Source organism: Dermacentor silvarum, chromosome 1 (genome assembly GCF_013339745.2).
Source record: "Dermacentor silvarum isolate Dsil-2018 chromosome 1, BIME_Dsil_1.4, whole genome shotgun sequence".
Lineage (NCBI taxonomy): Eukaryota > Metazoa > Arthropoda > Arachnida > Ixodida > Ixodidae > Dermacentor > Dermacentor silvarum.
The window spans coordinates 121,398,214-121,419,640 of record NC_051154.1 but is presented as its reverse complement, the minus strand read 5'-3'; the positions used below and the strand labels follow the sequence as shown (position 1 = coordinate 121,419,640).

At 45.7% G+C, this 21,427-nt stretch overlaps 1 protein-coding gene and 1 pseudogene across 6 annotated transcripts in view; one reads left to right on the top strand and one right to left on the bottom strand.

Moving 5' to 3' along the window:
• The window catches only part of LOC119455262 (DNA topoisomerase 3-alpha-like), a 136,673-nt gene that overhangs the window by 58,120 nt on the left and 57,126 nt on the right, over positions 1-21,427 (top strand). The gene's annotated exons all lie outside the window — the stretch shown is intronic.
• On the bottom strand, positions 1,604-7,195 carry LOC119435948 (uncharacterized; annotated as a pseudogene).

Here is a 21,427-nt window from a genome sequence, read left to right as displayed (position 1 = left end):
ACTGTACAGTCAGCACCGACTGTGGCAATAAGTAGAAAAAGTGCGTCTACACTACGTACATCACGCGCTGATAAATTAGACTTGCCCATAGCAACATGCACAATCAACGTCTCAATAACAACTGCTTTAAAACAAGAGAAAATGCCTCGAAAATTAACTCAACCAAAATATACACACACAAGGGTCCATGTCTCAAAAATAAAAATCTACCTTCCGCTTGTCCATCTGCTAGTAACATACCCTTTTAAAATTTTTGATCGGCAGGTATACAGGTTAGAACGAGTTGAATTGACATCTAGTATGGACATTATTTCTGTTAGTATGGTGAATTTTACAGGGTTTCAAAACAAAGCAATGTGTTTTCAACACCTTAAAAGCATTACCCAATATTCCGCCTTTGTTTCAGGATCGCAGGAAAAGAAGCACGTGAACGCGCCAGCACATATTTGCCTATCCATTGTTATGCATACAGTTGCATCTAAATTGCATCTAAGGATGTTGTAATGGAAAATGACAAGGCTGGTACACACCGACATTTAAGGCGGAAGAACAAGAGTCCCGACGAAATAAGCAGCCGAGTGGTTGCTATTAGCAAGTTACGCCGTTTTTTGTCTGATTACTGACACTTATATGCCTTTATAAAAAAGAGGGCGACAGAATTGCCGACACTTAGTCAGTCGCCAATCAGTCAATCAATCATCAAATGAAACATGTCCTAATGGGAATCTAAAATAAGGAGCGTGTACCAGAAAAAAAAGACTATATTGTGCAGAGAGGTGTATAGACTCACTCCCGTAGTAGTTTTGATATCCGCCGGCTTCCATAGCGAAAATCCAAAAGTGCTTTGCAAAAAAGTTATAACATCAAATGCACAATGACCCGAGTGAACTGGAAATCGTGTTTCATAATGTAGCAGCCGGAGGTTTTACTCCTCACTTAGTCCGCCGATGCTAAGTGGCGGTCACGGCACTATGACAACATCACGTCACGCCTTGCCACTCATCTATAAACCGAGGCTGAGTTGAAATTTGTAACCTAAATAAAGACCATGGTAAAATTGGAAGGCAGGACAGAAACGAAGAGGAAGGAATTGCCATGTATCCCTCCTTTACTACTGGGGAACTCCACCTACACATTAATTAAAATTTCTTCTTTTTCACAAGAGGAGATCGCTACTGGTGCATCTGCGAATGTTTATTGCAAGCAGTACCGCACGAAACAGTGCAAGCCTTACTGCGCCCAAATGCCACAAAAGAATGCTACCTGGCGAGCTATAATTGCATGAGGCCACGAGGTCAGCGCTAAGAAGGATAATCCAGGATAAGAAAGAAGAAACAAGCTGTGTCGCTCTACTTCACCACCGTGAAGGGCCACCTCCACAAACCATAGCACATGGACGTCGACATTAAAGGAAGTTGTATCTTTTAGAGAAAGCATGGAAAGTGTATACAGTTTACTGCTCATAATATAGTGCCAGATATGGCGTTCTCCCATTTTACGCCTTCGAATTATGCACCAAACTTTTTTTTCTTGAAATAAGTTTGCCTTCTTTGTGAGGAGACTCACCACCTTGCTCACCGCCTGGAATATACCCTGAGAAATCTCAACTGTTCAGCCTTTGCACTTGTTGCTTAGCTTGACGCTTCGTTTGTGCACATTGAAATTCAACATTTCTTTTTCGTGCAAACCAATGCAACCTGATTCAGGCAAAGAGGCAAAACAAGGCATAATAAACGTCCTCTTCACAAACGGTGAGTGTCTTTTCAACCTTCTCATGAAGACGCGTACACAACGTATGTCTTACTCTCTCCATGGAGAAAAAGCTACCGATGGCTTCCTGAAAAACATTTTCGCAGCCTTCAACAAAAGACACGAATGGAGGGGAAGGAACTCAGATACTTCCAAAGTCAGATTCCGCAGTACCTTTTACGCTCAAATATAGTAGCACTTGGTTGGCCTCACTAAATGACGCATATTCTACCTTCAGGCTACATTTCTGGGTTCTCTTACGCACGAATGGGACCGCAAAAATTTCGCCGCTAACCAGCCGGCAAAATAAACTAAGTTATTTTGCTGTATGTCCGAAAGTTCGTCCGAGAAAGAATCATCTGTCATGCTAAGCGAGACTGTGCTTCCGATACCAAGAGCCGGAAACAGTGCCGAAATGCCGACAGGAAGAGTTGCCAAGACTGTTGTCATGTCCTCGGCGCAGTTAGAGTTTTCAGACAACTTGAACAGGTTATTGATCAAAAGATGCCTGAAAGCGGCCTGAAACTGACGAGCTGTAGTGTTGGTGTTCGCACCTGATTTGGACCTTATCGTCGAAAAGCTGTTTTCAAGTGCGTCCTGGTTTAATCGCCTGGCGAGAACATAAGAAAATCCATAATTCATTGTGAGATGATCATAGAGCATCAAAAGAGACCGCATGGTTAAACAAAACCCGCGTATACAAGGCGGCTGCCTCGGACAACCCACTACTCGCATGTTTTCAAATTTTTTTTTATTTTTTTTTATTTACAGATACTGCTGTCTCGATACACGAGACATAGCAGGAGTGGATACATCAGACACAAGATCAAAACAACATACAATGAAAACGTAATTAGAAACTGTGGTTATACAATTCTTTCAAAAACTCTTCATTAGATTTTTCCCGCAAGGAACCAGCTAGGTTGTTCCAAATTTCAACAACGCCTGGAAAAAAAGAATACTTAAAACAATTTACAAAAGACTGGAAAGGAACAATATTAAGTGGGTGGGAACGCCGCGTCGCACGTCCAGTGGAATGACTAAAGGAAATCGGTGCTTGAATGGAACTTTGGCCGTGTACAATCTTATGTAGCAAAGTGATACGTTCAAGTGTGCGTCGATGAGCCAAGGGTTCTATCGATAGTGCGCATGCGTGAGATGAGGGAGAAAAGTTGCGGTCATATCGGCGATAAATGAACCGTATTGCTTTCTTTTGTATGGCTTCAAGCTTACTAATGTCACGTGCAGTGTAAGGTGCCCATACTACTGAGGCGTACTCTAGTAATGGTCTGACGAGGGATTTATCAGCTGTTAATTTGCAGTCCTTAGTAGAGCACTTGAGGGTTCGCTTTAAATATCCCAGTTTCCTAAGAGCCCTAGCGCAGATTGTTTCAATATGAAGGTGCCATTTTAGGTTTTGAGTGAAGGTAACTCCAAGATATTTGAAGGTATTCACAGAATTTAGGTAGTGCCCATTGCAACTATAACTGAAACTTAATGGCCGGTTTTTATTAGTGAAAGTCATTTGTACAGTTTTTTGGTAATTAATGCTCATTTGCCACGCGTTGCTCCAACCACAAAAGGACGAAAATACATTGTTAAGAACCTCTTTATCTTGTCTGTTAGTTACTCTGGTATAGAGCACGCAGTCGTCAGCGTACAATCGCCGTTTCACTGGTGTGTCCCTAATGACCTGTGTGATATCATTAATGTAAATTATGAACAACAGGGGCCCAAGGACCGAGCCCTGCGGTATCCCGGAAGTGACTGTGGCCGACGATGACTGTGCATGATTAAAAGTAACATATTGAGACCTTGAATGTAGCCAATCAGTTATCCAGCCGAGTATTTTTTCATCGTTAATAATTTTACTGAGCCTAAAAAGAAGTTTTCTGTGGCACACCATGTCAAACGCTTTTCTATAATCTATGAATATGGCATCTACCTGACCTCGATTGTTTAGAGCCGAAGCGATATCATGAGTGAATTCAATGAGTTGAGTAGTTGTAGAAAAACCAGAGCGGAAACCATGTTGACTCCGCGACAATATGTTATTAGTAGTGAAATACTGAAGAACATGATTGTGAATTATGTGCTCTAAGAGTTTGCAACAGGTACACGTTAATGAGATAGGCCTATAGTTGGAAATGAGTTGCTTATTACCCGATTTAAACACAGGAATTACATGGGCGATTTTCCAAATGGCCGGCACAGTACACGTCTCTAACGATTTACAAAAAATTATGGTTAGATAATGAGCATTCCATTCTGCATAGCGCTTCAAAAAACGTGTTTGGTATACCATCCGGTCCGGCACCTTTAGTAGTGTCGATGTTCAAGAGAAGGTTATAAATGCCAGTATAACTAATTTCAATTTTTGTAAACGGAGCCATTTCCTGGATAATACCAATGTCGGGAGTGGCACCATTGTCATCTCCAAACACAGATTTGAAATAGCCATTAAACGCCTCCGAGATTGTCGAAGGGTCCGAACAGGATACATCATTTATTACGAAGGATGACGGGCAGGCGGTAGCAGGGTTGATGGTTTTCCAAAACTTAAGTGGATTACTTTTCATAAAAGAGGATAATGTGGTATTAAAATAAAACTTTCTAGCTTCACTCATCTTGGCTTTTAGTTCAGATTTGAGTAATTTAGTTAGGGACTCCTCACCATTGTTGTGTGCATTCCGTCGTTTTCGCAGGCGCTTAATGCGCCGTTTGAGCTGTATAATTGGTCTGGTATACCATGGGTGTGTAGCATGACGTTTTATACTCTTTTGAGGAACAAATTGCGCTATACACTCGTTAACTATAGTATAAAATTGGTTAGTCAATATATCAACACTGTAATGTTCACTACAAGACACAAAATCATCAAAACGTGATGCAAGTTTGGCCAAAATAGAAGTGTCGTCCGCACGCTCAAAATTAAGGACAGTTTTAAACGTTGGTCGTACTGGCACACAAGCAACATTTAGGTGAACAAGAACAGCCTTATGGTCGGAAATTCCGTCAACAACACGGCACTGATATCCATTCTTTACCAATTCATCATTGACAAAAACAAGATCTAAGACAGAATCTTCGCGCGTTGTATCATCAACCAGCTGCGATAGATCAAAAGCTACTGACATTTCAATTAACGAATCACAAATTATCCTATCACGGCCAGTTGATGATAACGACTTCCAATCTATAGCGGGTGTATTAAAGTCACCGGTTAGTACCAGTTTAGAACAGTTAAGCTTTTGTCCGACAATATAATCACTAATGGTCGAAAAAATGTCAGGGGCGGAGTTTGGGGGGCGGTAGATAGCACCGATAACAATAGCGAGACCATCAAGTTTTAGTTTACACCATATTGATTGAACATTTGAAAGTTGAGGTAGTAAAGAGAATTCAATACCACTTTTAATAAAAAGTGCTACTCCGCCACCACGGCCATAAGGCCTGTCTTTTCTTAGAACCGTGTAACCAGGAGGCAAGAATTCATGATCAAGAATGGATTCGTTTAGCCAAGTCTCGGTCACACAGATAACTGAAGGAATGTAACATTCAATAAGCCAGTGAAAGTTTTCAATTTTATTAACGAGGCTACGTGCATTTAAATTCAAAAGAGTGAAGTTTTGCGCTCGAGACCGTCAATCATTGTCTGTAGCGGTCAACCGACGGCTTTCTCGAACGATAGCTTTTTTGCTATCATCCCAAGTATACCGAACATTGTCTACCAACAGATGATCGTAGTGCAGCCGGACTCGTTGCGCATTTTTCCTTATCTCAGCTGAATTCTGCCACAGCTCCCTGCGCACCTGCCGCACGCGAACAGAGAAGTCTTCATTTATATATACTTTTGTGCCCTTCAACTTTCTTGCATTACTTAATATAGCGACCTTAGTTCTAAAATCCAGCAACTTAATAATTACAGGTCTTGGATTATTGCTCTTACGCACTCCCACCCTATGACAGCGTTCAATATCGCTGCAGTTAATTTCTAGTTTCGATTTAATCAGTTCAGTTACCGTTTCCAGTACCTCCTCTGAAGATTCGCGGGAGCTCTCGGCAAGGCCGAATATAAGCAAGTTATTTCTGCGGGACCTGTTTTCTAAATCGTCGTTTTTGCGATCCAATTTTTTAACGATCTCTCGAAGATCAGTTACAGCCTTTTCAAGCTCAGATACGCGCGATGCAACATCAGCAATTGGTCCAATAGACTGCTCTATACCAGTTAACCGCTCTTCAAAGGATGCTACCCTAGAGGAAAGACCCGCTAGCTCTTGGCTAATTTTTGTTTGTCCTGAGAGTAATTCGAACAACATTTTTTTCAATGTCGGGGCCAGGGTTAGTTTCCACATCACCGCACAATAGCAGCAGCATCCTTAAGGAATTCGTGAGCGAAGGAAACACATTCATGAGGACTGCAAGGGGGGTCCGGCAGCAGCAATAGAAAACGATTGTCACTTCTATAGCTCTTGAAATTGTACTTTAAGCTTACCTGCAAAGCAGAGCATAATATTTTGAAGCGAGTGCATTCCATGCTGCCGCCGGACCCACTGAAGAGTAGCACACGATGCGATGCTTTTATAGGCTCCGATGTGCTCGCAATTGTCCTGGTACCGTGCCACGCGCAGTTCGACCACGCATTGACAGGCCAGCAGATATGATGGAAATCAGGTTTCTTCGCAGTATCCCTGCAAGCAACTTCGTCGCACGAGGCGTTGATAAAGCATCCGCTGACCGGCCAGGAAGGTAGGCTATCGAGATGGCTTGAATAAGATCGGCCGTCCAGAACGCAGAAGATTCCGGTGCATGCAGCAATCTGCAAAGCAGAGCATAATATTTTGAAGCGAGTGCATTCCATGCTGCCGCCGGACCCACAACGCACTCCCACCCTATGACAGCGTTCAATATCGCTGCAGTTAATTTCTAGTTTCGATTTAATCAGTTCAGTTACCGTTTCCAGTACCTCCTCTGAAGATTCGCGGGAGCTCTCGGCAAGGCCGAATATAAGCAAGTTATTTCTGCGGGACCTGTTTTCTAAATCGTCGTTTGGGACCTGCAATACTGCAATGCATTCCGTAAGAAACTATCTATGGACAGAGACATTGCACATCGCAGATGCATAAGGTGTCTTTGCCGCTCTCTGTGAATTGTTCAGGCAGTCAAACAAACGATCTATCCTTTCTACAAATCGTGCAGTATGAATTGCTTCAGCGGGCAGCTGCTGAAAAGTCACCAAGGTGTACATTGCTGCAGCACAGTGGTTGCTGAAAACTTGTGCAGCCAATTTTACAGATATCTTTGATGCAAAGGTTAGGTTAAAATGTCTGTCGTTCAGCCTTGGTATCGAACGAATCTCATGCGTGCGGTCCTTTTCATACGCCTGCCTAATGTAACTGCTCTTCACAAGGTGATCACCTATTCTGAAATCATACTTAAATAGCATGTTTCGGAGGCATTTAAGTAAGTGCGGAGCATCGAAAAGAAAAAGAGCCTCCTTCCGTCTATGTCTGTATACGGCTCTTCGGTGGTGACTAGGCTTGCAAAAAGGGACACGTTCTGGCTTCCCTGGTCAGACTACCGCTACTGGTTGCAAGCCAGCGTCCACAAGGAACTTGCAGCATTGCAAAAGCAGGTCTTTCAAAATGCTTGCGGGTGTTCCTCGATAGGCAAAAAAATAACCAAGAGGTTGTTTCAATGGCGTTCGGATACCTTTTGCCATGAAGACAAGAGCCTTGTTGCAGAGGTTATTGCCTTGAAAACCGTTATACTCTTCCAGACCTTCAAACCTGTCATGCGAGGGGTTGTATGAAAGTTCTTTTTTAATATGCATTTCATCGAAAACAATGCAACAGGCTCTGTCACTCATGGAAAAGGTAGCCGCTCGTCTCTTTATAAGGTCGAAGATTTCCGGGAAAAACCCAACCCTTAGTGGCACACGCTGAAGCCTTAACTGCAAGGATCGCACTGATGGCAGCCTGAGAAGTCGCCTGCAATACCTATAACCCTTAGGACTATGAAAGTAGAGCCCTAAGGCAAAGGATTTGTTCTGGCTTGACCATCGGCGACCGAACCGGCTCACATTCTTCATCCTCAGTATAGCCTCCAGGAGTGCAGCAACAGGTGGAGACACGTGTAAGCGGACGCTCCGGACGATTTCTTCAATCGTTAAGGCTTGACGCTTCCTCTGCAGTCTTCTTTGCAGCCTCCGGTTAAAATCCCGCTGTTTCCACAGTTTTTTCTTGAGCTCCTTGGTTTTTCTCCGAGCCTCGGACTCACTGATGCAGGGCGCTGTGGGTGTGGAAAGATGTGGGTTTTTCAAAAAGTTTGCTTCATAGATATTCAATGTATATTAGAAACCGTTAAGATGAGCATGTGATACTGGCTAATTTTTACATAGTTCTGAGCTTTGAGGCATGACCAGATTGTATTTAGCTTTTTACGAGGGCTATTTGTGTAACGCTAAGGAATGCTGATTACTGCAGCCCCGGCTGACTTTTACATCGTTGAATGAACTTGTGCGAATGTTTCTGCGTATTTGAGGACAGGGGGCCCGCTTGGCAAGTCATTCTTGGCGCGTAAGCAGACATGTCTGCTGCACACTTCATGTTGTATGAATCAGTGCTCAGCACAGTGAGACCAAATAAAAGTTATTGTTTGAAGATAGAGAAATACTTAACAAAGCAGTGAAACATGACCTTATTTTAATGCCCGCCCTCTTTGGCGAGCACAAAAAGCATAACAGAAATATCTTTTCTGTTTTTACATCTTTAGTCTTAGATAAGTCTGCGAGAGAATTGTTTTTCTGGATGACTATCAATTGCTTTCATATCGTAAGCGACTTCATGTGCAGCGCTATAGATTTTTTAAGCATTTTTGTAATACTTTACCAGTATAATAATTAAGGGAGCTCAAGACAAACAGCCGATAGCAGGCAACCGCAACAACAGATGTCTTGTAATCCTAACTGGGTGATGTCATTCGTAAGCAAATTTCTACTTTTGCTTTTACCTTACACTTTTATAAAATTTAAAGGGCGCGTTGGCGCCCAATATGATTTTACACGATGTAAATATACTTACATTTGCGGAAAGCCTCAGCAGCTGTGCCAGTGACAGCATTTTCGAGAAGTCTGTGCAACCGACGGAACCTGGGGAGCCGCGTCACCACTGGCCTCTTGTGCAAGAACAGCCCCCTCCAACTGCATGTAATCCTCATTTTCTGCGGAGGAGGGAGAAAATATGGGGCATTTTAGCTTGTCCAACCTGGAGAGATAACAAAAGAGAAAAGAAGTGACGAGAGCGGCGCAGAGACCACATTCCGCCAGGAGTTACCAGCGACTTCCTGCGGAGGTGCTGCGCCTCTAAGTGAAGAACAGATGTACGTGTGATCACAGTGGTCCCTTACTGTGCTCCACCCTGCAATTTTGTTTAGGGAACCTATTGTTGGGGAACAATGGTGTCTTCGCTCCTTATATGTGTCCTTAACATAAAAAGGCAAGGTTACCCTCTACGCGAGAGAACTCCTTCACCGAGGCGCTGCTTTCAGCAAGCCGGTAGGATGTTGGCTCAAGAACCGATGGCACCTGGGGAGCGGCGTCACCACTGCCATCTTGTGCAGGAACAGCCTCCTCCAATTGCATGTAGCCACGGTGTGCTGCGAATGAGGGACATAATATGGTGCATTTCAGTGTGTCAAACACGCATCAAAAAAAATGAAAGAAAAAAAAGGAAGAAAGAAGTGATGAGAGTGCCACAGAAAGCACATTGCGCCAGGAATTACGTGGGACTTCCTGCGGAGAGGCTGCACGTCCAAGTGGAGGACAGGCGTACGTGTGATCACATTGGTCCCTTACTGTGCTCCACCCTGCAGTTTTTTTTCGGGTACTAAGGGAACAGTCGTGTCTTCGCTCCTTATATCTGTCCTTAACATAAACAGGCAAGGAATTACCTCCTACACTAGGTGATTTCTTCACGGTGGTTGGTTGGCAGCCCATTGGCGAGACACCATCTGAGATGAACGAGCTCACGTGGCCTGACAAGTTGGACTCTGCAAACGTAATGTGGACAATTTATTTATGCCATATGCAACTACGTGTAATGTTAAAATGAAAGTCACCTTCAATTTTGGAAGGCTGGAGATGATTTTGACCAACCTCACCACACCTGTCGCCATGGGTGTCAGATCGGGTGCCTGCCATAAAGGTGTAGTAAAATATACGTTGATTTTATACCAAGGAATGCATTAGATCAATTCTGTCCATGCATTCCCCGTGTTCTATTAAAGATAAGCACTGTTTTACGAACGACTATAGTGCAGGCATGCCTATTGTCGCGCGAAAGACGGCTTGGCGATTTGCTTACTGATAACAGGAGATATTGTAGGCTCTGCGTCGTGACGAAGTAAACCGGGCCGCAGGAATGCTGATTCATGAAAGTGCAGTGAGCACACTACTCTCGACCGTAGTTGTGCCGGCGTCTTATCTAGCAGGCATGGGTTCCTACAAAATTTCACCCAGGATTCACGCCTGCAAATTCAAAGTAGCATGTAGCATTATTTAGGCCAATGTCCTGGTGAATAAGGAAGAAAAAAAAGAGAAAACTAGATCAACGCAAAGCAGGGTGATGACAGCAAATGAAGAACCCATGGCAGGAAAGATGTGGCTGCAGCACAAAGTGAAAGCATGAAGTACTGCGTGTGAGAGATTAGGGCCGGTATTTTGTAGCGAGGCATTATTACTTATTCTACTCTAGTCTTATCATCCACCGCTCAGTCTGTTCCGGCTGATCCCGTTGATAACGCGAGCGGACCGTCGCTCCGACCACTGACAAAGCGCGATAAGCGCAAAAAGGCATTATTACATGAAAGGCATCGCTACAAAATATCGACCTAGTTGTGCATCTAAGTACAGTAATAACGATTTGGAGCGTTGTTTTTATATAGAACTAAAGCGATGCGAATTTTAATTGACTGAAGCACACACAATATTTAGGCTATTTGAATAGGTGGTGAAGCGCTGGGGAAGTTGACACCAAAAGCTCCGAGCCAAAACTAAGGCCACAACGTAGCGCTAATTGTAAAGTAACAGAAGTTTCACACAAATTTTTCAAAGCACCACGGCATCCCTCCACACAACCCTACAGGAAGGCATTGATAGTAATAGAGTTTTGCCTCACCTTGTGGAATAGAGAGGAAACCGGTGTAGTGAAACGCCAGCCGTACGGTCGTTGCTGTTGCATCCTTGCACGGCACATTGTTTCCGCGGGTATCGAGGAAAACGTTCGGCGTGAACTGTTGGTCGCATCGTCCCGTAGGACGCCGTGCCCGTTGGACGCAGTGTTCAGCACTTTCATCCACGATGAAACGCACCTCGCAACACCACGCTCAGCAAAAAGTAAATTCGCGCCACAATAATTCAGAGAACGCATGCAGGAGCGAAACACCAAAGCATGCGAGGAGGCGTGTCGTAGCAGACGAACTTCACGAGCGCGCCTTTCCGTGCACTACAAGGGCTGCATGGTATGATTACGACATGCGCCCCTTCTTCAGAGGGCGCTTGGAAAAAGGTATAAAAAAAGCACTGTCATAATTTCTTTACACATTGCGCCTAATCAGAATTGATTGGGACATAAATGTCGCTTGAACAGTATAAAAAATTGCTTCGCCCTTGACAAAAAATTGTTTTTTTTATCAGTGTTTGTTAACTCCCCTTGTTGATGTCGCTGGCAATAGGTTCTGAACCGCTTTTCGCCCGAAGCTTCGCGACCTATGTGAATTGGCCTTGCTGTGGCCAGGTAAGGCAAGGAAAATAAGTCGCAAAGCTTAAGTTCATTTATACGCAAAACGTTTTAGTTTTCGCGGCAATGAATTAAAAAAAATAAATGAATGCCTGTTAACTTAAGTTCACTTTCTTTTTTTTTTCGGTGCTCGCGGCAGCTAACGTTCGGTGTCAAAAGTATAGCGTGACGTATGGTGACGTGTTTCCTGTTGCCACTTTTTTCCGAGTGTCCCCTCTTGTTGAATTTCTTTCTCTATGTCAATAGTGTCGTTGGCTGCGTCCTTAAGCGACCGAGATCATTATTGCTGAAATTATTAGAGGTGGGACAAGGAGCAAGCAGCAGCAATCACTTACGACTGTCAGTTCGAGGTTCATGCCGCTGTCGAGGGGGTTTCCTGTGCTTCACGACAGGAAGGTGGGTGAAAATTGTTGGAACTGCGTTGGGCTTCAGCTTTATTTTTTCCAAGTTCTTGTAATATGCGCGGCTCAAATTGGTCTTTAGTGAAATGTAGCTAAAACATTTATCGAAGAGTTAATCACTCAGGCAGGATGAATATAATGTCCTTTATACAAGTACAAGTGGCTAATACGCTGCAGTGCTAAACATTATTGCCTACATAATATTCCCTGCATTGCTACATCATAACCATAATCAGTATTTATTGCTCAACCTTCGTAATGAAAGCGCATTGATACAATGACATCGGCTCGTGTTACATGGATGGAAAAGTTTTACCCACAGAACAAAACCGAAGAAAGGTGACTGTAACGCATTCGCTATTGAAGCGAAGGTTCCCGGCCTCCGCCTAGAAGTCAACAGCAAGGACGCGCGATCGCGTCGTGCACATTGCCTGTATCCGTGAGAAAACCAAATAATAATCGTCACCCACTCACGCGTGCATGGCAGCCCAGTTCAAAGCAAGTTCAAGAACTGAAAAAGATTACCAGGTGTCCTCAGCTATCGCCTAAAAGACGCGAATGCGAGTCTTGTAAAATCTACTGTAATTCACCTCAATCCACACTAATCCACCTTCACGCACCTTATTCGACCTTAATCCACTCTAATCCTCCTTAATACACCTTAATAGACCTCAATCCAACTCAATGCACCCTAATCATCCTTAATAAACCTTAATCGACCTTAATCCTCTTTAATCTACCTTATTCGACCTTAATCCGCCCTAACCCTCCTTAATCAACCTTAATTCATCTTAATCCACCTTTGTGCACCCTAATGCTCCTTATTACATCTTGATCCACCCTAAACCACCCTAATCCAACTAAATCCTCCCTAATCGACCCTAGCCTTAATCCACCTTAACCCACAATTATCGACCTTAAATCACCTTAATCCAATCAATAATCAGTCATAAATGTACTTTACTAATCAATAATCTATTATACACGACTAGACATGATTCGGCTCGCTTCTGGCCTTCATTAGGTAACATTACTTTCTGTACCTGAAACGCTCACCTTGAAACATATCCAACTAAGGGTCTCGCCTTAAAATGTGGACTAGTTGGCGCTCATCACCTGCAATACCACAGGTATACTTCCCACAAATTTTGTCCAGGGGTGCTATGCAGGATGCGCCGAGTTTCTCGTTCACCCGAGTTTTACCCGAGTTTGCTCGATGGCAGTCAGTGAACGAAGATAGCAAGGAACGTTCAATAACAGCAGGAAAAAAGAAATGTCGAGATAAAGCCGCGTATGACAACATGAGCGCACCCTGCGCGGCACAGTGCTGCCGGGCTTCAAGCACAGAGGACTGCGCAACAAAACGCGCCAGCGCCGCGTATTGTTATCAACGTATTATCGCAATTTAGCAATACCGTCACTGCCCCGCTGTCTATCTGCACACTTGCCGTGAGCCGCTTGCCACGCCTTTCTCGGGCGCGTCAAGGGCGTGCCTCCTTTTTCGGGCATTATCTTTCTATCCTCCGTCGAATGCGAACAGGGCACATGCGGTGCATTCTTGCACCTATACTTTCCCTCAATCGAATACTTTGAAATACAACAAATAAAATAACCAACATTTTACTTCTTAAAGTATCGGTTTTTTTGTTTTGAATGCTGTAAATTTGTGATGACAAACGGACATATAATGAATTATGAAATTTTGTACTTTTTTGCCGCGAGTGGCGACAGTGAGGCGAAAGCTTACAAGCGGATACATTCTAGAGGGTCACACGCACGAGGGAGTTCATGCGGTGAGCAGTCGCCAGGGGCGCTGCAGTGCTATGTTCGATAAAGTCAGTCATGGCAACGATCTGCCCATTCCCTGTCTAATAGGGGAATGGCAACGCAGCGCTGCGGCATGGCTGTTAACCGCAGGTGCTTCACTGCGGCGGCTAGTAAGGCCGCCGCTTTACCAACTGAAACGACACTTTAGCCATAGAGACGCTAGCAACGGCTGTCGCTGCAAAATGGCTGTGCGGTATTCTGGGTCCGTAGTGACGCAGCACAATGAAAATGCACCAGTTTATCTGCGTGCGCGAAGTCTCCGCGATGCATTGCGAACACGAGCGTGCTGCACAGCGACACAGTTCGTCGCTTGTCACCGCTTGCCCATTAAAGGTGCCTCCGTGCGCATGTGCGCAGAATTTGAGTGTGTTGTTCACTCCAATGTGCTTGCCGATTGCCTCTGCTGCTGAGCTAACAGCGATCGCAGATGGTTATCGTAACGACCGCGCAGCAATCGCATTTTGGTTGGTGAGGGCTCTTGTGTGCAGGTAGGAAATTAGACTTCGAACGCAGGAAGGCGTTGCAATTGTTTAGTGTGCCGTACTTGTGATGACAAAATTCCATTGCACTGGGTGTGTTTGCGCTGACCGCCGACCGTGTTTGCTGCACTATATCATTGACAGAGCAGCCATCTCAAATGACAGCTGCGATACGTTGTCGTTGGAAAACACTACGCACTGCTCAAGATCGTCGTCCACCACAGCGCATCGACGCCTTGCAAGCAGCTACAGTGACGTGCGGATAATTATTTGCTGTGCGCTACGTAGCCACAACGCAGGCAATGAACCGTGTTGTGGGGTCATCACAGCCCAAGAAGACATATGCATAAGGCAGCGAAAGTCGACGCTTTTTTTTTTTAGTGGTGCTGAGTACATCACCGATGACAGTGCGTTGTGCGTGTTTTATTTCGCCGGTCAAGATTGTTAATGCCTCTCAGTTCCGCACCACGTCGCTGTTGTCGAAAAATAAGTTCCTAGTCACATCAGTCTGTGCTCGGAAAGCATAATATGCCCGCCACGCAGTCTCCGCAGACAAGGGCGTTGGAATACATACAGAGAAAAGAAAAGGGTTGCGAGTGAGCTCGTGCAAGAGAAAATTAAATGCGCAAGTGAACGTTGGGTGCATAACATTCACAAAAGAGACAAAGGCGCCCCAAAAAGATTCTGGAACCATATAAAAATACTCGGAGCTCCAACTAGAAACTCGCAAACGGCTATAAGGGATGAAGACGGTAACATCTATGAAGGCGATGATGCGCTGCGGTACATCACAGACGTTATCAGGCATAACTTCGGCACGAGAAAAAGTAGTTCAGACAACAGATCCAGCAACAACAGAGAGGCTTGAGAGATCAAAATTCAGCATAGAAAGCTTCTATTGGAAAAAGGCAGCAGAAAATGTCCCTAACAACACGGCAGCAGGACCCGATGAAATCCCAATACAGCTAATCAAAAACCTCGGTCCAAAAAGCAAGACACTGCTGACTAATGCCATAGAGCAAGTGATTTGAACAAAGAATATTCCCGTTGGATGGCGTGAAAGCAAGATGAATCTCATCTACAAAGGCAAAGGAGATAAGGATAAGACGAGCTCGTACAGGCCAGTTACAGTAACGTCGGTGATATATAGAATGGCAATGCAAGCCATAAAATTAGAACTGTCGAAGTGGGTGGAGGAAAACGGTGTATTGGGGGAACTACAGAATGGGTTCAGGCCAGGCAGACGCTTAGAAGACAATATGTTTGTACTAACTCAGTGCATAGAGATTTCAGTAGCTCAGAAAAGACCTTTATGGGTAGCATTTCTAGATATTAAAGGAGCTTATGACAACGTAGACAGGGAATTGTTGTGGGATATTCTTCAATACGAAGGCATAGATGACGATTTCGTGGAGCTGCTGAGGGAGATATATCGAGACAACCAAGTACAAGTGGCATGGGAAGGCCGAAAAGGAAATGAAATGGTGGGAATTCACCAAGGATTGAAGCAAGGATGCCCTCTGTCACCATTGTTGTTCACGCTTTACGTCAAGGGCATAGAAAGACGACTGGAAAACAGCGAATTAGGTTTTGATTTATCCTACATGCGTAATGGACAAATGGTGCAACAGAAGGTCCCTGGATTGATGTACGCAGACGACATTGTGCTACTAGCGGACAATAAAAAAGATTTACAGATACTTGCGAATATCTGTGGGAACGCAGCGACAAATCTAGGCCTTAAGTTTAGCACAGAGAAATCAGGGATTATGATCTTTAATGAACACACGAGTAACTTCGTGGTGTCAATTCAACAGCAAGTAATACCCATAGTGAAGCAATATAAGTACCTTGGCGTACACATAAACGAAGGAAAGAATTACTCAAGCAACCACCAAGATAATCTGAAAATAAAGGGGAAGCGGAACGCAGCATTAATGAAACACAGAGCACTGTGGGGCCACAATAAGTATGCGGTGCTGCGTGGAATCTGGAAAGGAGTAATGGTGCCAGCGCTAACATTCGCAAATGCCATTATATGCTTAAAATCGGATATATTGGCGGGTTTAGAAGTTAACCAAAGATCAGTAGGCCGGTTGGCTTTGGGAGCACACGGTAATACGACAAATGAGGCAGTGCATGGAGACATGGGTTGGGCCTCTTTTGAAGTCAGAGAAGCACAAAGCAAAATTAGTTTTGAAGAAAGGCTCAGGAACATGGATGAAAATAAATGGGCGGCTAAAGTGCACAAGTATCTCTACATGAAAAGCGTGGACACAGAATGGAGGAAGAGGTCAAGGAAGTTGGCAACCAAGTACAGGATAATCGAAACTGTAAATAGACAACCAGGGATCATCAGAAAGAGAGAGAAATAGAGACCGTGAATTGGATGCAAAGAATGGAAACGAAAAGGACAATGGAGATTTACAAGAATGAGAAGAAAGAAATTAGAAGGGAAAATCTGTACGATAACACAAAGGGCAGTGCCTTGCTATTTGAGGCTCGAGCCGGTTGCCTAAGGACGAAAACATATCGGAACAAATATTCGGAACTAGATGAGACATGTGTATGCTGCAGTAAAGATCCAGAGACCACTCAGCACATCCTAATGGAATGCGACGGGATCCACCCAGCGAGAACCGTAGGTAACGTGCAACTTCCAGAAGCGCTTGGGTTTAAAGTGGAAGGAAACATAAACAGATCAGCCGTAGATATCAGCAAGAGACGATTAGAGTACTGGTGGAAAAAAAGCAGGGAAAAGATGGATACGACCTGATCTCTTAAAATCATAGGCAGCGGACAAGCTAAATTTTTGAAAAAGGTATACAAAAATGCGAGATAAAGAACATGTGTAGTATACCTGATTAAATCAAGCAGGCTAGGTGACTATTTGTCGCCACCCCGTTTCAAAGGGGATGCCAATAAATCATCATCATCATCATCATCATCAAGTTGGGCGTGGCCCAACCGTGGTGGGCGCGCACAAGAGTTACATGCCTCGCTCGGGGCGTGACCTATGGTTTTGATTGACACGCGAACTCGGGCCAAACTCGTACATCGCGAAACCCCCCTCGAGTTAAACTCGGGAGCATGGCGGCGGCAGCAGCAGCCTGTGTCATCGCATCCAGCGGCGGCAAGCGTCAATATGACCATCTGGACCCGTTCAGCTACATGACCGACGTAGAGTTTCAGCGTCGTTTTTGCCTTTCCAAAACGTCAGTGCGCTGGCTGTGTGACGAGTTAGGCGAACGCCCTTGTCTGCGGAGACTGCGTGGCGGGCATATTATGCTTTCCGAGCACAGACTGATGTGACCAGTCTGCGGAGGAAAAGTTCGTGCGATCGCTTCGGCTCTCTCCTGTTTCAAGCGCTGCTCGTCCACCGCGCCCTAGCCCCAGGCCAGGTCCGGCGTCGTCATCGGAGTACTGGGGCACCTGCGAGCACCTGGGGTTCAACCCGGGCCAACCAACCTGCGTAGGCGAAGTGGTCACATTATATTGGAAGACTCAGAATGGAAGCCGGGCTGCCTTCCGATGCAACAGGTGCCGAAATCAGTTTTCGCAGTTACATGGTAAAGCTGCACAGCACGGTCAGAGAGGCGAAGGACGTTACTTCGCCAACACGGACCGCCTCGGCCGTCCGGAACGACCACCTCTCCAGGCGGCAAATGATTTGGCTCACGTACTGCGTGACCAAAAGCGTAGACATATGGCTGTTGAAGGAGATGACCGGCGACTTGTTTCCTCTATAGGAGCACACCATCGCCGACAGGACGAACTACCCCCGTAAGGGCGCGAGGGACGAGCTGCTGGCGCGACCTCCACTTGGTACCTCGGGTACAGAGCGCAAATTGATGAGTGCCTTCTTCGCGGCGAGCAAAAGTGTACAATCGAGGCCGCCTAATGACGGGCGACAACTTTCCGCCAGCCGCCAAAATTACGGCGGTGTTAAAGTTGGGGGCCCATGCGTCTTCGGCATGTTCTGCGCGACCAGAGGGGTGCTGCGACTTTCAAAGTCGACCGACGAAAGGCGGCGACGCTAGGCGCCATTATTGCAGCCAATGTTCAACCGGGGACCATTATTCATAGTGACGAATTGGCCGCATACAAATGTATCCCAAATTTAGTGGATGCTAACGGGGCTATGCCTCAATCCGCATTGGTAGACAGTCAACCAAAGCGTGAACTTTGTGGACCCCATCACGGGCGTTCACACGCAAAAAAAAGAAAGTTATTGTCAAAAAGTGAAGCGCTCCCTCGTCAGCGATGGGTACAGGGTAACTGCACCGATGCTGGAGTCCCACCTGGGATGCATGTGGTGGCAGTCAAGATCCACGTGCGCTGCAAAGACCCTTTCGTGCGTTTGTTAGAAGCCACGGATCGCTCGGGCTAGCCACTACAAAGACTCTTTCCCGCGGTTGTTAGAAGCCATCGCTCGACGCTTGCCAGTATGGAGGTGTATCGCAAAGTAAAAGAAAATAAAGCGTAGTTTTCTGACCCTTGTATGTGTGCTTTCCGGCATTCCTGTGTGCTTGTATATACACGGTAAGCGCGCGGCAAACCACTTATGCGCTAGCCGACGCTCACTTCGTCTTGTAGCTGGATGCGCGCGCTACTCGCAGCTTTTCTTTAGCGCGAGCAACGAGCGATCTGTTAAAGGCCCAGTGTGAAAACCAGGCGCACACCAATCTCTGCTCGGAAATGGGAGCGCAAGCACGTAGTGAGCCGCACCAATCCAATCTAGAGCAAAGGAGCAACGAGCGATCTGTTGGAAACCCAGTGAGAAAAGCAAGCGCACACCAATTGGTGCTCGGAAATGCTAGAGCAAGCACGTATCGAGCGTGCCAATCGAATCCAGAAAAAAAAACAGGGGGGCGAGCGTCCCCTCGTGGCATAACGCGAAACGTATTTAAATACAAATTAGTCTAATACACATTCCGTGTACATCGTGGAAACATTAAAATGCTTACAACCCACGTTAATGTGACTAATATTATTGTACTAAATGAATTTATTTTATAACTTGCTTGTGCCTGTATTGCACTCGGTGGAACGACAAACAAGTGAAAGAAGGCACGACCATGCACCGACCGTATGATCACGTGAGCCCCAGTTTGTCGACCGCCCATATGGCAACGCCCAAGGGATAATAGCCACCCAGAGTGAATCTAGATTAACCAATGAAACTGGAGGCGTGCCGATGGACAAACTTCGTCTTGTTACCATTTGTTCTTTGATCTTGGGGCGTCGCCAGAGCTCGTGAAGATCCCGAGTTTCGCCAAACTCGGGGCATCCTGCATAGCACCCCAGTTCTGATTATGAGGCACGTCGTAGTGAAGGGCTCCGGGTTAATATTGACCACCTGGGGTTCTTTAACGTGCACTACAATGCAAGCACACGGGCGTTTTTGCATTTCGCCTCCATCGAAATGCGGCCGCCGCAGCCGGGATTCGATCCCGCGATCTCGTGCTCAGCAGCTCAACGCCTTAGCTGACTGAGCCGCCGCGCTCTGTCGCCATAGCTGACTGAGACGCAGTGAGCGCCTTATCAGGCGCGCACTGCGTCACGCACTACGTTATAGATTCACAGAGACAGGGTGTTTTAGACACCGGTGGCCGTTAAACCGAACTCCGACGCGAGCGGCGATATGCGTTTGCTTTTGTTGTTGGCTCTTTCACTCTCGCTTTTTAGGGGACCGTTTTTCCGCGCAGACGCCATAAAATCCCGAGTGCTAGCCGAATACCGCTTCACTGTAATAACAATGACCAGTAAAATCATCGAAAATATGTGAAGCTCAGGTTCTTGATCATGTGGCTGAAGCCAGACAGTGGTTTTGCATTTGGTGGCTCCTCCTCTTTTGAGCGCAAATTTCTGAATTTTATTGTAGCAGCGTAAGTTGTCGTTGTGCCAGTGATCACCGCCGATCCAGGCTACTTGGCGCTACCTATCACGGCAATTGCTTAGCAGTAGAGGTGAGGACGACATCGATTGCTAAATAGAATAGAATAAGCTTTATTTCACTTCACTTCAGGAAGTAGAGGGCATGGGAAGAAAAAGCTCTTGTGAGCTTGACTAGGCTTCCCAGCCGATTACAGTTCAGCATGCAGTGACGGTATACAAAAAAAAAAAACTGGCGTACATAAGTATAAACACACAAAAAGCGTACATTATTCTCGCGCATAGTTGCAAAAAAAAAAAAGAGCACAACAGCTACACGCAATAAAAAACATCAAAGATAAGTTCAAAGCTGACATTATAGACATCACCTCACCAAAAAAGCATGAAGTGCACACTTGCAACAATAAATATCAAAATCATTTTGCGATAACAGATTTAACACAGAGGGCAAAGTTGTTCTCAGCATCTGGGCCCCGTAATTTGTGCGCGGTGTTCTTGTTTCGTACTTTCTCATGAGCCGTAAGGGATACGAAGAAGAATATTCAGCTAATTCTGCCAAATCTGCAAGCATTGGAATATTGTTCTTTATTTCATATTTATATCTAAGAACAAGGCGTAAATGACACCCAAGCTCCTAGTGTATCAATCAATGTCATCGCTTGGCCCTGAGAATAGGTATTCCTCTCGCAGAAACCGCCTTAGAAAGCTCCTAGAGAGAAGGCCGCCATATGGTTGGTGTCTCACCGGGTCGCGATGAACTCCTCAGCGAGGGCGCGGTTGCTAGACGTGACGAAGGTGTACACATCGCCTTCATTGGCGATGCTCACCAACTGGTTGATGCGCAGTGTGTAGACGCTTGCCTATATGACTTTATGGAGTCCGCTTCAATAATGTCTAGGAAGGATCACAAGAGACGGTTCACCGGGCGTTCCTTCACGAATTCCAGGAGGCGACCGGGCGTCGCGACGCCGACATCACAGACCCGAGTCCCCTCGGCGCGATGGGTATCCTTCAGTACACCGCTGTGATCGCAGACGCTGCGCAGTCCCGAGAAGCTTCCGAGGTCGCCGACGACGCGGTGTCTCGGCTTCACGAGCGCTCGCGTTGTTTTGAGCACGGGTATCATAGTGTTGTCGCCGTATTTGCGGGGTCGTTCCAGGCTAATTGTGTCAATGACGGTGGGAAGCACGTAGGCGAACATTGTGTATGACCCCGCCCGGGCAGCACGCAGAAAGTCCCGGTCGCCGAGAACAATGGCTTAGAACTGTGTCTCCATGCA